At 40.6% G+C, this 20,102-nt stretch overlaps 1 pseudogene; it reads left to right on the top strand.

The window, feature by feature from the left end:
• Positions 1-17,347: 17,347 nt before the first annotated feature.
• On the top strand, positions 17,348-17,637 carry LOC118541980 (non-histone chromosomal protein HMG-17 pseudogene; annotated as a pseudogene).
• Positions 17,638-20,102: the final 2,465 nt, after the last annotated feature.

Raw genomic sequence — 20,102 nt, 5'->3', positions numbered from 1 at the left:
GGAGAAATAAAATGATATTCCTGTGGATGCATCAAAGATACAGAGTGAAAATATGAACACATAATCTTGAGCACTTTTATCTCTGTCTCTGTCACAACAGGCAGAATCACAATCTACTCTTTTGCTTCTGTGAGTTCAGATTTATATACAGGAGGGTTTTTTTGGGGGGGTACCCTGGGTGACTCAGTCAGTTAAACTCCGACTCTTGATTTCGGCTCAGGTTATGGTCTCAGGGTCATGAGATCGAGCCCCTTGTCAGGCTCTGTGATGAGCATGGAGTCTGCTTAGGGTTCTCTCTTTCCTCCTCTCTCTGCCCCCACCCAACCCCTGACTCACACGTGCTCTCTCTCTCTCGGAAAAAAAGGAGTTTTTTTTCCTCAAAAAGAAGAAAGCTTGAATTTTGATTAATGAGCTTACTCTAAGATCTTGACTGATTGATTACAATGATTAATAAGTGTTTGTAGGTAGAATCACACCCTGTGAGCACAAATAATCACATTAATATATTTTCCCAAATCGACTTCGCTTCACAAGAATGAGTGGAGGGTAATACAATTGTCATTTTGTTTCTCTGTTTCTGGAAAGAAGTTCCAAAGTCAGGTGTAGCATTTAATTCCTTCACCCTCCTCCCATACACCTGTTACAAACCTGGAGCTCAGTGTGGCCACTGCCCCTGGATTATAAACGGTTAAATGCGGGTCTAGAGAGAAGCACAGCTGAGCCTTTTTGTTTGCCTCCCTGACCTCTGTGCTTCTTCTGGTCTCAGAGCTCCTTCGCCCGCCGCGCGCTTCCCTGCAGTTCTGGACCGCGGCCACCGAGGGGCGCTGCCGCACCGAGTTCCGCCGCGCGAGGACCCAAAACTGAAAGTTGCCAAAAATCACTGACGATGAGATCACTTCCTCTGTGTGTCTTTCCATTTCGGGGAATGTTTTTCAATTAAAACTCCAGACACAGACAATCATCATTCATGGTCTGCCTCCTTCAGAGCTCGGTTGGAGGCCAGGGCAGGCAGGAGCTTTGGAGGAGCGGCCTGTGCTGGGGAAAGAGAAGCCAGGAATAGACGGGGAGAAATAAGAGAATGGGGACTTAGCAGATGCGCAGAGCCGATTTTCTCTATCAATCTCTCTGTCCACTTCCCACTCTCTTCCATGCCACCGAAGGCCATTAGCAGTCTATTTTTGTCTGCGCGGAGGCTCTGGGCCTGGCCCACCCTCTTTCGCCCCCTGGCAGATTCTCTCGTGAGGGCAGCACTCCTGCGCTCAGGGTTTGACATCATGAGTTATTTTTATCCCAGTAGATTGCAATATCATAACAACATAGATCTTATGCCAAGGAACGGCCCCAAAGCTGACAAAGAAGGGAAGTTATCTCAAAGGTAAACTCCCTGATGTCAAGATGCCCGTTAAGGTACACTATTTAAAGTCATTGCAAAATGAGTAACAAAAATAGACCCATCTTGAGTGTGGGCTGGAAAAACAATGCTTCATCATCACGGGAAGAAACCCTTATGAAAAGGTTTGTCCTACATCTAGATGAGGTCGATGGCCACCTGGCCATGATTAGAAATGGGGGTCCAGGAAAGATGCCCCTGTCACCCCGATCTACCCAAAGGTATCCTCTATGCTCTCATTAAAATTCTACCCTACTGGGGCGCCTAGGTGGCTCAGTCGTTAAGCATCTGCTTTCGGCTCAGGTCATGATCCCAGGATCCTGAGATCGAGCCCCACATCCGGCTCCCTGCTCAGCGGGAAGCCTGCTTCCCCTCTCACATTCCCCTTGCTTGTGTTCCCTATCTCGCTGTCTCTCTCTCTCTGTCAAATAAATAAATAAAATCTTTAAAATAAATAAATAAAATAAAATTCTACTCTACTTAAAATTCTTTTATTGTGAATCCCATTGGGTTAAATTGTGATCAGGGGGTGGGAGCTGCATAATGCCTGAGGGGTGGCCACACCTAAGTGTGATCTCTGACTAGGACCCTGGCGTGTGACGCAGAGAAAGGAAATAGAGCTCAAGACAGTGCAACGTTGAGGATCCAGAGAGAGGCCATGCAACCACTGGTCCTGTGGAGAGGGTTGGGTGTCAGTGGGGAATTATCTGGGGCCCTGATGGGCGCCAAAGACAAACTGCAGACAGCAGAGCTTAGCCTTAAGTTGGACCATGTGAAGTGGGCATTTTTGTTGACCAGAATCAGTCAAAAATCAGCTCTGGAGCCACTCCATCTTGAATACAATGGGGCCTGCCAGCGCTGGGGAGCAGCTCCCCTCCCATGCAGACTGCCGGCCCCTGGCTCCTGAGCCTGCTTCTGTCTCCCCGCCCCAGCCTCTTCATATCACTGCCCTGCCCCTAAACTCAGTGGGTTTGGTGCCAAATATCCTTAACTGCTCTTCTTTTTTAACACACTCAACAGATAACGTCTCCATGGAAGACACCCCATTAAGAAGTGTGGCCACAGTGCTGGTTGTTTTACAATAAATGCTGTGATGCTCTAGACATATTTCCTGGCCCATTCTCTCTTATTCCTGCCTTTCTTGTTTCCAGTGACCAGATGACCCTGTGGTGTGGAGAGAGGCCATTTAAGAAATGCTGGTCTATACGATCAGGAATGCAAGAGAATCTACAGGAGCACAATTGTATCAGGAATATTTATCAGCCCCTCTACTCCAGATCAAAACAAAAACAAAACAAAACAAAAAACACCCCAGCTGCCATATAAAGTCTAATTGAATTGGGCTTAATTTGAGAGTATCTAAAAGATGGAATCATGACATTTACTGTCATTTGCATGGAGCTTGGCTAAACTAGATGGTTGTGGATAAGGAACACTCCAAAAAAGAGCCAGCTCCTGTGTACGACACTGTATCCCTGAGTCAAATGCTAGCTTCGCGGGAAGCATCCAAGACGCCATGACAGGTGGCGCTGTTGTTGGGAGGCTGTGAATTGTACTTTGGGCAACTCACTGAAAGTGGAGCCTTGACCCGCGGGCTGAACTGGGTGCTGTAACTTCCTGAAGGGATAGGAAATAAAGAAGGGTCCATCTTCTATCTCTCAACATTATCTCCTATTAGCAAGAAAGCAGCCTAGCGCATGCAGTTATGCTGTGGCGTAGGTCTCTGTGGAAGGAAGGGCAGCTTGTGAGCACCCCCCGGGGCAGGAAAAAGTCCACATGCACAGAAGCTCACATAGGACTGACCCGACAGACCAAAGACGCTTTCACTTTTCCATGTTCAAGGTTTAGGGAATTTCCATAAAATCACATAGAAGATTTTGAGAATTTCTCAGAAAAATACTGTGGAATAGACACCAACTATCCAAATCCAATCCCATTCATAATTTTTTTTCATGCTTATTCCACTCTGCTTTCCATTTACTGGTGAGTATTTGCAACCATAATTGTCCCGCTAAATTCATCTGTAAACACTCCTGGAATTCAACCTTTAAGCTATGACAAAGTGGTTGTACCTCTCGGTGTTTTCACCATTCTTAAAACATACTGAGCATGTGATGTATGTATATAGTTCTGGCCTCTCATTCCCCTACCTCAAGGTAAACAGATCTATGAGGCATGAATATGAGAGAGCAAGGATGCTATTTATAAACCCTTTCTCAGGGTGATACCAACAGTGGTACCAACTGTATTTTAAAATAACTTCATCTTGGGAATAAGAATTAGAAATAGTCCCACAGAGACTATTTTGAAGAAAAAAAAATACATTTGTTTGGTTAAGCTGTGTAATCTGTGCATTCATATACGTCAGTTTCATTTTTCTAAATTCACCCACTTCTGGACCTTGATAGGCATAGATCACTTCTGGAAATCGAACATCTTCCATTTGAAAGACCTTAAAAGTTAGCATTCAACTTCTCTTTGCAGAAGTTTCTCAAGTAACTAGTTTAGAACATGTGATTTTTTTAGCCCAGGGTTTTAGAGGTATTACATTTACGAGGGTGGTAAATGCAAGTATAACATTCAAAGACTTTAGGAGCTGGCTTTGGAGCCGGGCCGCGCTGGACTGGAGTAGAGTCACTCACCAGCACTGGCAGGCCCAACCAGCATTCAGGAGGACTTGGCTCCACAGCCGAATTTCGACCATTTCTGGTGTCCAAAAATGGCAATTTCATGATTCAACTGAATTTTAAGCTCTACTGCCTTAGGCCTGTGCCTGTAATTATAGCCACAAACCAATATTTAATTTTCATAGGCAGGTTACCGTAGTTAGTGTAGGACCATAGAGCAGAAGATACATAACCATTTATAAGGTCAGAAGTACAGCACATGCTTTTGCCTTCTTAGTAAATGTCAGAAAGTACAAATACCAAAGCTCAGATCCAAAGATCTGAGATGCTCCCTAGAGGTCCGAGCGCTGTGGGTCTGTGATACTTTCTCTACCGTAAGACCCTAAAAGAATTCTTGTCTCTGACTCCTCCCCAACACAACGTGAAAGCGAAGGCTTAGCATCGATTTGACAATGAGCATCTCTTAGGTGAGAAGTCATTAGGATGACTCTGATATAATTACAGAGAGCTAGACACAGCACAGTAAATGCCTTTCAAAACCACTTGGTCTGCAAAATTTCTATTTGGTCTGCAGTAGGCACCAATCACACCAATGTTTATCTGTTGTCTGTTTAACTCTTCTGTACCCCACACATTTTCCTTTGTTGAGTCATCTCCCAAAGCTAAGAGGAAACCAACTTCTGCCCACAGAAAATATATTCAGATCTCTCATTAAGCAGCTTAATTATAAAAGCATCTTAAGGACAAACCAAAAGGGAAAGCCAATTGCAATTGGGCCCAGGTTGAGTAACTGGTTTTCATTTTATTTTATGCTCCAAGGAAACAATGGAATCTAAAAAAAATATGGGACTTTTTTGGATTGCATATTGCGCTGCCCTATTCTACTTTTAGTAAGATGGTCATTTTTTTCCCCCCAACTTAAAAAGATGATTGCTTACTTTTGTTGTTGATCCCTATGCATGTGAATTTGGTAGTTTGACAGAAGGAATCTCGAATCTTAAAACTTATTCTCATGATCTCCAAGCTTTTAAACTGAGCCGGCAACATCCTTTAATATATCAAGGCATAATATGTACTTTGGGTGAAATAATCAGTAATGAGAGCAGAAATAATCATATTTCAAGTAGCTTCTTGATAAATGCACCTTTGGGAGCCTCTTTTTTGTTAGATTGTATGAAGACTGCTTTTATGGAGATGTGGTTGGCAGAGAAATTATATAAAAACCAAGGCAAATGGCGACTGCCATTTTCTAATTCTTCACTTTTGCTGAAATTGTTAGCATTATCATTGATATTTAAATTCCTAACACAAATCTTTTTATGTCAGTTGTTCATTTGATAAGGATGGGTCTATTTTAAAACTAAGAAAGGTAAACCACAAAATTATTTCATCCAGTGTGAAAATCAATTGCAGTGCATCACAATGCACTGAAAGCAAGCTATCAGGGAGGGCCCGCCATCAGCTCTTACCTTGTGGGACTCCCAATCCCCTTGGTAAGGGATTCCTTGAGCCCCCAATGTGGCATCCAAACCATATAAGACCAGTGAAGTCCTCAATATCAACTAGTATGTTATTTTTCTTTTATTTTTTATTTTTAAAAAATACTTACAATTTTTAAAATAAAATTATTATTACTACTTTTTTTTAGAAACTCTTGTGTTAGAGGGCTGACTTTCATTGGATCATGGTGAGGGAGTACTGTGCTATGAATGGAACCATGTTCAGAAGCAGGTTCTTCCAGGAATAGTTTAGCACCAGGTTCCCCACACATGCTCCTTGCCCTCAGTGAGGGGTGAGTGGGCAGGGACGGTCCCCCTTCTGGCCAGCCCCATTTCCCAGAAGGAGGGGCTCTCCACTCTGGACCCTGGTCCTGGGGCACAGTGGCTGGTGGGGCAGGGATCGGCTTTCCCAAGCCAGCTGAAGCTCCGTAGCACTGCCTTATTGTCCTGCCTGGGCAGATTTTGATTTGGGGGACTTCCATCATAATCCCACAGGTGGTAGATCAAGTAATGTTTTAAATAGTGTTAAAAGAATTTCTTATGTTTAGATAAAGAAAGCAAATGGAAATAGAATACAAACATTTCCCCCTAAAGCCCAAGGAATCATCTTTTTTATTTGCTTGTCCACCCCTCTTAAGGGCACAGGTGTAGATCCCTGTCTCTTAAACTGGTCCATGAGACACTGGCATCAGAATTATTAGAAATAATTATTTAAAATGTAGATTTTTCAAGATCTGCTTTGGATGAAATTTTCCAAGTGTTTGAAAGTATAATCCAGTAACTTGTATTGAATAATAATACATATTGTGTGTTCTTTGACAGATATTTTCTTAAAACTTTATATATATATATACACACAGAGAGGTTAAATAACTTGCCCAAGGCTATGTGCTAATAACGGGCACAATTAGGATTCAAAACCAGAACTGGAATTCAACATGCTCCTAGACACTATGATATACTAGTTCTCTGGATGATTCTTACGTAGACATTACGTTTAGAATCATTGATTTACATGACTTTCTGAACATCTTAAAATTGAATATATATGAAGATCATCCTTGGCTTATTGTTTCTGGGTCTGATTATTTGTAAGATCAACAAGGAATTAATTTTTATTAATAATTAAAATCTGAATATATATTAGTAAGCTATATGTCCCAGGAAAATAGAAAATCAAATATGTCAAAATATACACAGTATTTGGTAATTTCCTCAATTAATTTACATGTAATATCAGTAAATGTGATTAAAATTGCAGTTTTGTTTTTTTCCCCTCATGTGGTCTTTTAACAAAAAAGAGGCCACACACATTCCCATGTGTCACTTCCTAGCAAGAGTAATCGAGAACACATGTTTCTAGAGCAATATCCCTGGATCACAGCATCAGAAAAAAGGAAGCAGTTCCATTTGAGATGTTCTGGGCAGGTGGAGTCTATTTTTAGTCTTTCCTGCTATACCTGTGAGGTGGGAGTCTACAGGATAATAGAATCTCCTAGCGCTGCACAAAGACAAAGGGCTCCATTAAACCAGGGACAGCAATGAAGGCACAGAGCCCTTGTCCTCAGGTTCCCAATGCAGCCAGGCGCTCTGGTTGGGTCTCACCTGAAGGCAACTGGAGGTGGGTGTATGACTGATACTTAGTCACTGTTGTCACTGCTTTGATGTAAAAAGTCTAGGTCAGTAGCCCAAAGGTGCTGCAGCATCACTAAGGGAGTGTATTTAAAAGACAAATCTTTTGGACCCCGTTTTAGAGATTATGGTCAATGGCGTCCAGGATTCAGCATTTCATGGAGTCCAGGCGATTCCAGTGCAGGTGGTCTGATCACCACCCTTTGAGAAACAAAGTTAGAGAAAAGAGTTGTTTATCACTAGGATGGATATAACTGGAGCAGAAGATAACAGCTTTAATGATGAGAAATATCAATCACATAGAGCAGCACAGAGTTGGGCCTCAAAAACTGGGGGGAAAGAGGAACCGAGGCTAAGGAGAATGATGAGTGTGGAAGGCAGGCAGAGGGATGAGGCTAATTCACAAAGATCCTTCCTCTGCTGCCTCTTTCTTCAGCTGAGAATCATCGAAGAGAATAAGGACAAAAGAGCCATTGGCTATCACCCTGGTCTGGATGACTTTGGTGGCCAAAGAAGATGACCAGGCTATTTCAGTATACCTGAGGGTGTAACTTTAAGGCCATGTTCTGATCACCATGCAGGGCCACTCAGAGGCTGCTCTTGGGAATCAGAATGAACAATGGGGGGCGGGGATGGGGGTGCTGGTTTGTAGCATGGAGAGGGTGGGTGCCCTCTAGTTCCTGCAGGAGGATGTGATTGGGTTGCTTGAATAATATGATGGGCTGTCAGGGATTAGCAGGGACAATGCCTGGGCTTCTTGATAAGGAGGGTTGTTTGGCTAGTGACCCTTATCCACAGGAGCAGAGCATGGAGAAGAACCTGCAGTTAGGCCATTTGAGGTTCTCCAGTTTCCTATGTCAAGGCAGCACGTAATATTTGTGATACTGTTGTTTATAATAAGAAATGTATATTTGGTCTTCATCCTGTTCCTCGCATAGAGCTCTTAAAGTCCTTGGAATTTCCTAATTGTTGAGAGCAATGAAAAGGTGTCTTTTGTTATGTCGATAAGGTGACTCTTGGAAAGTTCCTAAATCACTGGAGGATAGAGGTTGGTTGCCAGGGGAAGCAACCAGATAATTAGAAGGTTGGAACTTTTAGTCCCACCTCCCTGACCTCTGGGGAAGAGAGAGAGGCCGAAGATTGAATTTAATCGCCAATGGTCAATGATTTAATCAATTGTGCCTATGGTGCCTCCCTAAAAACGCTAAAGGACTGGGTTTAGAGAGCTTCCAGGTTGGTGAACACATAGAGATTCGTGGAGACTGGTGCCCTCAGAAAGACTATGTGCTTTCCCCATACCTTGCCCTATGCATTTCTTCCATCTGGCTGTCCCTTAATTATATCCTTTTATAATCAAATAGTGATCTAGTAAGTAAAATGTTTTCCTGAGTTCTGTGAGCTGCTCTAGCAAATTAAGCAAACCCAAGAAGGGTGGGGGGTGTCATGGGAACCTCTGATCTGTAGCCACTGGGTCACAAGCACCGGTGACAACCTGAGCTTTTGATTGGCATCTGAAGAGGAGGGGCAGTCTTGGGGGACTGAGCCCTTAATTTGTGGAATTCTATGCTATCTCCAGGAAGATGTTGTCAGAGTTGAACTGGATTCAACAGCAGCTGCTGTTGGGAGAAATTTCCTTGGTGGTGGTCAGGGGGCACGCACATGGGAATTGGTGTCAGAATCATAATATTAATCTTAGGCTTCACCATAGGTTGGTTGTCTATTTTTTTATGTTCTAAGCACAAGACGTGGTGGAGAGATGGGATGACTGCCTAGCCATTCAGTTGAGAGTCCTGATTAGGTACCTCGGTTTTTACAAAATGTCCTCTTATCAGACGGGATCACCTTTAAAAGCCGTGCTCTCACACATACCTGCACTCCAGGGGAAAGTAACTTTGGCCTGTCAGCAGCTCAGCTCTTATCAAAAGTCTCCAAAGAGGGGGGTGCCTCAGTGGTGCAGTTGGTTAAGCAACCGACTCCTGGTTTCAGCTCAGGTCGTGATCTCAGGAGAGTGAGATCAAGCCCCATGTCTGGCTACGTGCTCAGCCTGGAGCCTACTTGAGAATCTCTCTCCCTCTCCTTCTGTCCCTCCCCACTGCTCTCTCTCTCTCTCTCGAATAAATACATAAATCTTTTTAAAAAATATCCAAAGAGGGATCCAATGTATATTTAAAATTGAAAAATAGAACTACTAGAATTTCCCCCTAGATAAAGCTGGAATTAAGAGTGCAGACTGAAACTATACTCTTTTAACATCCTGCAAACTTTATTTTGGCAATGAGCCTTCTAGCTGACTTTCAGGGATACTAGAAGCAAGAGCCCCACACACGATTCTGCTGCATTTATGGAAGGAAGTGATTAAGAATGTCATCCACTTCTTCACTCAGTGTTCTCTATTTTCAGTTTCATGTAAGAAATTTATTTCAAGCTTAAGTGTAAGGGCAAGATTTCCTTTTGCTCATAAACTGGCATAACTTTTCCAAATGCTCTAAATATCTGGGTATCCGTTCCAATCTTTATCTGACTCTTTCTCTTTTATCCAGAGTTCCTCCAACTCGATTGGCTTATAGTTTTCTATTGAATTTAATACTATTTCTATTTAATTTCTAGAAATATTTCTATTCTATTTAAACTCTTATTTATATTATTTTATGTTGTTTCAAATCTCTTTTTTAAAAGATTTTATTTATTCATTTGAGAGAGAGAGAGGGAGAACATGAGCGGGGGAGGGAGTGGTGGAGTGGCAGAGGGAGAGGGAGAAGCAGACTCCCCACTGAACAGGGAACCCAGCTGGGACGTGGGGCTCCATCCCAGGACTCTGAGATCATGACCTGAGCAGAAGGCAGATGCTTAACCGACTGAGCCACCCAGGTGCTCAGTTGCTTCAATCTGTTGTGAAATTAGGCAGGTAGGAATGTAGATAGATAGAGAGATGACAGATAAATAGAAAGGAGTAGATAGATAGCAGATAATTTTTTTAAATTAAGGAAGATGGGTTTCTTTCCTTTATTATTTGCTTCATTCCTGAAACCTTCCCTGAGAAGGAAACTCCAGGCTGTGCACCTTTAGTTACCTGTAGTTGCTACACTGTTCTTATTGGCAGTGTTTCTCTGTCCCCTGACTTCATTTACATGCATACTGTCTTTACTGCTCAGTGTTTAAATGACTGCTCCATTATTTTATTTTTTATTTTTTTTAATTTTATTTTATTATGTTATATTAGTCACCAGACATTACATCATTAGTTTTTGATGTAGTGTTCCATGATTCATTGTTTGCGTGTAACACCCAGTGCTCCATGCAGAACGTGCCCTCTTTAATACCCATCACCAGGCTAACCCACCCCCTCACTCCCCTCCCCTCTAAAACCCTCAGTTTGTTTCTCAGAGTCCATAGTCTCTCATGGTTCATCTCTCCCTCCGATTTCCCCCCCTTCATTTTTCCCTTCCTTCTCCTAATGTCCTCCATGCTATTCCTTATGTTCCACAAATAAGTGAAACCATATGATAATTGACTTTCTCTGCTTGACTTATTTCACTTAGCATAATCTCCTCCAGTCCCATCCATGTTGATGTAAAAGTTGGGTATTCATCCTTTCTGATGCCTGAATAATATTCCATTGTATATATGGACCACATATTCTTTATCCATTCGTCTGTTGAAGGGCATCTCAGCTCTTTCCACAGTTTGTTTATTGTGGACATTGCTGCCATGAACATTGGGGTGCATGTGGCCCTTCTTTTCACTATATCTGTGTCTTTGGGGTAAATACCCAGTAGTGCAATTGCTGGGTTATAGGATAGCTCTATGCTCCATTATTTTAATCTTTGGTTCAGTGGTGACCATGAGCAAGAGCTTCCATCCTTAGGTTATGGAAGTGAAAATATTTCATAAACAAGAAAGCACTGTGCAAATTTCTCCACCGTGGAAATTTGCAGGAGTGCTCAACAGTTGTACCTAAACTCAAATATCAAGCCTGTTGTTACAATGGAATAGCACGGTTGCCCCCTTGTCGATGGATGATGTCCCATGACCATGGCACATATCCTCCCAAAACTCCACTTTGAGTTGAAGGTTTTCTGAGCAGGAGCCCCTCCAAATGGCAGCTTTAATTAGTACAAACTTGGTGTGATAGCTCTTCTTTCTCCTTGGGGGTTAATTTATTGGTAATGTCACACATACTGTTTGGGACATGTGAAGGAAGATAGAGATTAATTTTGAGATTTAAAAAATCTTACTGACTGACTCTGCATGATAATTCTCAAGTAGAACATATTCACTCAGGCATTCAATCCAAACACACATTTCATCTATCATCATGTCTCTGGGGCTGGATCAGAAATATTGACTATTAAATAAATGAATGAATTACTTTTGAGCTAGAGCCCCATGTGAGACCCGTCTTTATTTTACTTTTTACTTTTTTGGATTCTGACTGAATGGACAACTCTAGTTTGTTGCCTGTTTTATGTTGTTTACTTTAATGCTGCTGCTATGAGGTTTAAACCAATGTGGGTTTACACCGGTTGGTTTCAACAACTTAATAAATAAATAAAATGTTTTACAAGCCAATTGAACACCAAAACCATGGTAGCTCAGAAATAGGTATTTACAGATAGCAAGCAGATCCTTTAATGGAGACAAAGGATGCAAAATACACCAAAGATCAGATAATGAATGTCTATAGTTCTTATGAGGATTACACAGGCTAAAGGATATAAAGCGCACAGCACATTTTCTTGTATGTGTGAGAATAAAATAAAGGATGGTGTGGCAGGCTGTCTTAGCTGAGCACAAATAGGGAGTCAGTTTGCTCTTTGGGAAACAAGTGGATTTTGAGCACAGGTACCGCTGTTGGGCCCTACTGCAGATTTCTACAGTGGAATATTTACTAAATTGCGTATTAAAACTCAAACCAAGGGCTATACATTGGAAATCAGTGACCATGCCAAGATAGTCAGTGGACTGCAAGGATTTCCAAAGTGGACCACAGTGTAAAAAAAAAAAATGCTTAAAAACGCAAGCATGCAAGGGAGGTGGCAACCCTGGGTTTGGAGAAAACTGTAAACAACACTAACTTTTCTCCAGGGAGAAAGCAGTCCAATAAAGGAAATAAATGATGGACAAGTAAACAACTGGATGCACTAAAGAATAAATGTAAGAGGTTTCAGGCTGTAAAGTTGTGGAGGTCATTAATGCATGAGTTCTGTGAGGGGAAATTCCAAACTCATGGACCTTCCATGGAATTCTTCCTTGGCTTCAAGTGTCCTGACTCATGAGTATAAGAGAAAGAGAACAGCTTTCTGCATATGTTATTTTAGACTTTGTATATCTTCACATGTGCTAAATGGCACAGTCGAGGTGCAAATTCAAAGATACGAATTTTGCCTTAGTCAAATAAATAGCTTTCATTGTGGTGTCTTCCAGGCAACTGTCTTCTCTTTTGATCTTTCCTTCACCCAAATTCATGAAGTCATTGAATTTTAGAGCTTTATCTAACCGGAAAGATAAGCTAGTCTGATGTCCCCATTTGGTTAAGAGCAATGACTTTTGTGCAAAGCAGGTTTGGAATAAAACCTCTGCTCCAATGAAGGAGGGGAAATCGGAGGGGGAGGGTTCTAGAGGGGAGGGGGGTGGGGGGATGGGTTAGCCTGGTGATGGGTATTAAAGAGAGCACGTTCTGCATGGAGCACTGGGTGTTATACGCAAACAATGAATCATGGAACACTACATCAAAAACTAATGATGTAATGTATGGTGATTAACATAACATAATAATAGAAGAAAAAAAAGTCATAAGGAAGAGAAAATAAAAAAAACAAAACAAAACAAAAAAACACCTCTGCTCCAGTGCTCAGAAACTTTGGACAATTTACTTAACTTCTTTTAGCCTTGATTGTAAAATGAAATATGAAAACGAATGCACAGTGCTTGGTACAGGAATTTCTCACAAGTGATAGATGTGAGTGGTATTATTTTTAGGCCCAGACAGACTAAGTGACTAGTTTAAGGCCACACAGCACATTGTAGAAGAATTCAGGTTAGCAATGAGTTCCCAGGCAGCTGTTCTTATCATTATGTAATATGAGTTTGTGGATCCCCCCCCAAATAATCTTCCATTTCTCAAAAAAAAGTCTTTCTTCTGGTTGCACTGCTGCCTGAAACGTTCTTTCAGAATTTAGTTGATGACAGTTATTTAGGGAACACTGGACATGTACTTCAAGGAATGAGCTGCTTCTCCAGAAAGGAAATGTGTACTTCTTGTTGGTTCCATGATATAAGTAGATGACAAACACACTGGGTAGCCATGTGGGGGAACAGAATAAAATGTAGACCAGTATCTCTTAAATATACATTTGTTATTGCTGGACACTCCACAGAAAGGAGAACAGTGAGAGAGGGAACAAGAGAGAACCAAATGAATACACACACACACACACACACACACACACACACACGCATATATTATATCCCTCATTTACTGGGCTCCAACTATGTGCTCAGGCATTCTATTAGATGTTTATAAATGTTACCTTATTTAATCTTTATCATAAATCTGAAAGCTGGGTATTGTTACACTTAACAAACTGAGGCTCAGAGAACTTAAAGTAACTCAGTTACAAAGCTTGGAGATGACAAAACCAAGATTTGAATAAGTCTGTCTGTCCCATAGACCTACAGTAATGATGAATGAATAACACTGCATTCTCTAAAGGATCACTTTAGAGGATCACTACATGGAAATTGGACTGGAGAAATCTCATTAGTAGACCCAATAAACATGTGACTTCACATAAAGGAGCAATGATGAAAATCACCAAACAAGAGTCAGATTTACCAATCTTTACCTGGGCAAAAAGTTTGTGAAATGGACCCTCCCATTTTGAGCACCACTACTTACTCATCTGATTAACAGAGTTGACTGTTATGCCAGATATGAACATGAGGTTGAGTTCTGAGAAGGGAGAATTAAATGAGGATACTACTAACTGTCCACCAAAACCCATTTTCCCCTTCTTATGTGTTGAGGTAGCTATACCATGGCTATCTATGTTACATGTTCTAGCCTCCCTGTGGTTAGGTATGGCCATATGACTAAGTTCTCACCACCAAAGTGTGAGTTTTGGTGGTGAGAACTTAGTGGATGTGCTCGCCTCCATTATATTCTCACCTACACCAGGCTGTTCTGGAACAGAAAGTGGGAGAAATCCAACACTGAAAGGATGGTGCTACAGTGACTTGAAAGATACCTGGGAAGGAGCTGCACTGTTCACTCTCATCTATTTACCTTGAAACTGTCAGCGCAGAGAGAAATTTCCATCTACTTTAAGGCGCTGTATGCTCTCTTTTTCTGGCAGTTGTTTAGCTTTATCATAATTTCAACAGGGATGAAATAGTTGGGTACGATTCCCTGGAGGAATAGACTTGAGTCGGACCTGAAAATATTCATTAAAGATTGATCATATGAGAAGAAAAAAAGGCAAAGACAGAGAAAAAAGACCCTTCTTTATAATTGTCTTTTAGTGATTAGACACTCCCCTGCCCATTATAAAATGGAACAATAAAATCTATCCATGGTGAGAGTCTCACTTTATGACAGAGTTTATGAAAGTAAAAAACAGACTCTCCATGCAAATTTCCAGTAGAAGTAAGTAACTTTAATTTTCATTAAAGCATCTAGACCTGGTTTCTCTATCAACATTTTGAGAACTTTTTCATAGAAAAGAAAGGGGTTGCTGTGGTTCTATTTGGGATTACATAAAACTGTAGGATGAAACCAACTTTAGTTCTCGTGCAACTGAAGAAAGTGTAAGCAATTATAATTTTACTCTATCAGCTGTATCCTTATGTAACTCTTTACATTTTACCTTTTAAAAGGAATATTTCCCACAAGCCATGATGGAGTAACGGGCACCAGACTCACTGTCCTGCCATAAACTAGAAAACTGGTTTGAGACATTAGACAAAGAGCAATGTAGAAGTGAAATCCTTGTGAGAAAAGAAACGAAGAAAGTTTCTGAGCCTTATGGTGAGCCTGGCTTTCTGCCTGGAGGCATTTTCTGGGCAGGAGAAACTTGAACAGATCATGCCTGGTCTCACTGAGTGGAGACACAGAGGAGACATTGATCAGAGTCTGCATGGGTTGAGGTGACTGGTATTTGAATGGGGAGTACCCAAAAGAACGGTATGTTGGTGAAGAGATCCAGATCCATGCATGGACGTCACTGTAGTCTGTGGAATACAAAATTGCACATGCAAAGGGGAAAATTCTATGAGGCCAAGAGAAAGAATGGCATGGGATTTATGGAATAGCAATTCCCATAGTTCATGGGGCTAGGGGATGTTCAACTTTCTGTCAGCCCCACAAAAGTAAACACCTGGAGTTCCCCGAAAGGTCACAGGGTAGCAGTAGGGTGAAACCATCCCTAAAGTAAAGGCACCACTAGCCTTGCCCAAATATGTATTTAAAACAAGCTTTAAAAAAATTAAACAGATCCTCAAGTAGTTGTAGCACATATGAGAACAAAGTTCAATCCTCTTTAAAGACAACAAAATCTAGTACTCAACATCATACTAATCACAAAGCCCAGCTTCCAATAAAAAAATTACTAGGCATATGAAAAAAACAATAAAATGTCATTTGCACTTCGGAGAAAAATATATTAAAGATCGAGAAAAGACAGACATGATCAAATTAGCAAAGACTCTTAAATATTTACTAGACATGCTCTAAAGGATTTAAGAGAAAATATAATCATGAGGTAAGATGTGGAAAATATATCTTAAAAGAACATAATGAAACTTACAGAGTTGAAAATGCAATATTTAAATGACATTTTTGCTGAATGCAGCAAACAGTAGGTTTTAAGAACTACAAAAGAAAACAGCAATGAACTTGAGTGCATACTATCCGAATGGAGACAACAAAAAGAAAAAAATTAAGACTTTCAATGACCTGTGAGATGATATCAAGCAGTCAAACATGTGCCATTTCATTCCTATAAAAATGAAGGTTAGAAGAAATATTTTAAAAAACTATAGCTCAGGGGCGCCTGCATTGGTTAAGCAACCAATATGGCTCAGGTCATGATCTTAGGGTCCTGGGATGGAGCCCCGTGGCAGGCTCTGCACTCTGTGGGGAGTCTGCTTGAGTATTCTCTCTGTCCTTCTAAATAAATAAGTAAATCTTTAAAACAACAACAACAACAACAAACTATAGCTCAAAAATATACAGATTTGGATATCTTGGCTAAGTCATAGGGTTCAAGGTCAACATAAAAATTCAATTATACTTCTACATACTAAAATAGCAATTGGAAAATAAAATTTTATAAAATCACACCATTTAGTGTCATCTAAAAACATGAGCTACTTAGGAATAAATTTAATAAAATATGTGCAAGAGCTATACTCTAAAACATAAAAAACAAGAGAAATTAAAGATGATGTAAATAAATACAGAGATAGCATGTTAAAGGATTGGAAAATCAACATGTGAAGGTATCAATTCTTGTGCTAACTAATCTATTAATCAATTATTGTGTCTAGAGTTAACAATACTAAATTGTACACTTAAAATTTTGTGAAGAGGGTAGATCTCATGTTAAGAATTCTTACCATAATAAAATAAAATAAAGTAAGATGAAATAAAATAAAATGATGTCAATTGTACCCAAATTGTTCTATAAATGGAATGCTATGCTAATCAAAATCTCAACAGGATTTTTGGGTAGAAATTGGCAAGCTGATTCTAAAATTTATGTGGAATCCAATGTTAAGGACATAGGATAGTCAACATAATTTTAAGGGGAAAAAAAGAACGAAGTTGCAGGACTTATAACTATCTGATTTCAAGACTTTCTAGTAAGTAACTAATCAAGATAATGTAGTATTTGCATTCAGCTAGACATATAGACCAATGGACTAGAGTCCAGATATAGACTGCACATGTATGGTCAATTGATTGTTTATAAAGATGCAAGTTAATCCATTAGGATAGTCTTTCCAACAAGTAGGTCTCGAATATCTGAATAGACATAGATCAAATAAAAAGAACCTTAAGATCTGTTTCTCATGTCATATGCAAAAATTTACTCAAGATGGAGGCCAGATCAGAAGAAGAGGTGAAAATGACTCCTGGACTGGCCAAAGCCCACGTGTGCTGCATGCCCCCTGCCCAGTGCCCGTGTCCCACCCCGTGGCCATCATGCCCAAGAGAAAGGCTGAAGGGGATGCTAAAGGAGATAAAGCCAAGGTGAAGGATGAGCCACAGAGAAGATCTGTAAAGTTATCTGCTAAACCTGCTTCCCTGAAGCCAGAGCCCAAGCCTAAAAAGGCCCCTGCCAAGAAGGGAGAGAAGGTACCCCAAGGGAAAAAGGGGAAAGCTGATGCTGGCAAGGATGGGAATAACCTTGGAGAAAATGGAGATGCCCAAATAGAGATGCCCAAAGACCAGGCGCTGAAAGCGAAAGGTGCTGGACAGGCCAAGTGAAGTGTGTGCATTTTTGATAACTGTACTTCTGGTGACTGTACAGTCTGGAATACTATTTTTTATAAAATTTTATAAAAATGCAAAATTTTATTTTACTTTTTTTTAAGCTCTGTTGTTAGCACAGAGAACGTTTCACTGTTGTATGGGGGGGAAGGGCACTAAAAGCACATCTCCAAAGCTAGATTGGTACGGAGGGAAAACACCTCTCCCCGCTAGTTTTGAGAAACTTCCTCTTGGTGCCCAGGAGGAGGGATTCCTCGATGTTGACACAAAGGAGCCACCTTGGCACAAATGCTTTGTGATGTGGAAAAACTAAAATTCATATTTTTATGTCTTCTTCTTCCTCTCTGCCTTCAACATAGACTTGACTCCCTTAAGCCCAGAGATCTGTTGGAACCTGACCCCAAGACATGGTTCCAGTATGTCAGGCAATCTGGACTCTCCAATGTCACCATGGAGATGGCATCTCTCAAAAGAGTTCCTTTTTTAGCTTGTGGATCTTCAGATGGATCCCTCTGCCATTTTGATTTCATTTCCTGAAAGTCAGGGTCAGGTTGTGAAAACCCATTGAACAACATGCTAAGTGTGAAAGGTCAACCCTCACCCTAACTTTTCCCTGTTCAGAGTATCACATGAAGACTTCATCGGGTTTTATAGTGGCTTTCTGATTTTGGTATTCCACTGAAGAAGAGAGTTTGAAAGTTGTTGTATGCTGTTAACGATTGTCTGAAATACCATGAGTGTTTGTGAAAAGTATCTTTAATAAAGCTGGATATAGTTTGGCTTGGGGCGGGGGAAGATGGTGGATAGATCCAAGTTTAAAACCTGAAACTTGTCTAGTGACGAACCGGAGAAAATCTTGGCAATTATGGAGAAAGCCCAAAACACAAACTATAAAAATTGGAGAAACTCAATTTCATTAAAATTTAAAATTCTGTTGCTTGAAAGACACCTTGAAGAAAACGAAAAGGCAAGTCATAGACTGCAGTACAATATTCGCAATACATATATCTGACAAGAGTGTTAAAAATATTTAAAGAACTCTTCTTACAAACCATTTAATAATAGTTCAAAATGGGTGAAAGATTTTAAACACTTCACAAAAGAACTTAATGAACAGCCAATAAATACATGAAAAAATATTCAACATTAATGTCATTGGGAAAGTGTAATTAAAACCATACTGAGATATAACTTTACACCCATTTCACTGGCTCTGGTTTGGAGCAACTGAAAATCATTATTGATGGAAATATGAAGTGGTATAGCTAACTTGGAAAACAGTTGGCAGTTTCTTTTAAGTAAAAAATACACTTACTATATGAGACAGCAGTTCTATTCCTAAGTGCTTACCCAAGAAAAATGAGAACATATGTCCACAAAAATTTTTGGATGCTAATATTCATGGTAGCTTTATTGATAATAGCCTAAGACAGAAAAGAATCCAAATGTCCACGGGTAAACACATTGAAGTATAATCATATAATAGAACACCAATGAAAAGGAATAGACTGCTGATGTCCATGCGACATGGATTGAATTTCAAAAACATTAGCCGAGGGGCACCTAGGTGGCTCAGTCGGTTAAGCAACCGGCTCTTGGTTTCAGCTCAGGCCATGATCTCGGTGTCGTGGGATAGAGCCACACAAGGGGCTCCGTGCTCAGCGGGCAGTCTGCTTGGGGATTCTCTCTCCCCCTCTTCGTCCTTGCAATCATGTGCGTGCGCATTCTCTCTCTAAAATAGATCAATCCAAAAAAACCACTAAGTTGAGTTTTTAAGAAGTCATGATATTACTTCATTTATATGAAATTCTAGAAAAGGCAACACTCATCCACAGTGACAGAAGACAAATCGGTGGTTGTCTAAGACCAGGAATTTCTGGGGTGATGTAGATTCTCCATATCTTAATGCAGTTGTGGTTATGTGGGAATATACATTTGTCAAGTTCATGAAACTGTAAAATAGATAAAGTTGGTATTTCTTAAAAGGGGAAATACTTCTCCTCTCTGTTTTATTTCCACCACCCCCTCCCCTTGCTTTTCAGAACAAGATGCACCTAACAGAGTTGCCTGGTTGCTTTCAATCAGAAACTCCTTGAAAAGTCTGTTGATGAAGGGAGGATCACAATTAGGCCATTAGAACAGCTTGATTTGACATCTAAATGTAGAAATTCTTAGAGAAAAAAAAAAATCGCATTTGCATTGTCACCATGGAAAGAATGGCCGGGACAGAGAGGATGTCATGGTGGCAGCTTTACGACTGAGTTTCCTTTTCTAGCAAAGTGAAGGGGCACAGGATTATGAGCTCATTATCGACAAGGATTCTGAAACTTCATTTCATTTTTATTAATACGTTGTTGTTTGGGTGGCAGAGGAATTGCTAGTCTGATTGGAAACTCTTTCTTGCACGGAAGAAACCACACCAATTAACAATATTCATCTGCCAATTCAGGCTCATTTAACTT

Source organism: Halichoerus grypus, chromosome 6, assembly GCF_964656455.1.
Source record: "Halichoerus grypus chromosome 6, mHalGry1.hap1.1, whole genome shotgun sequence".
Lineage (NCBI taxonomy): Eukaryota > Metazoa > Chordata > Mammalia > Carnivora > Phocidae > Halichoerus > Halichoerus grypus.
Note: the sequence above shows the minus strand (reverse complement) of the source record. Positions and strands in the feature narration are given on the sequence as shown.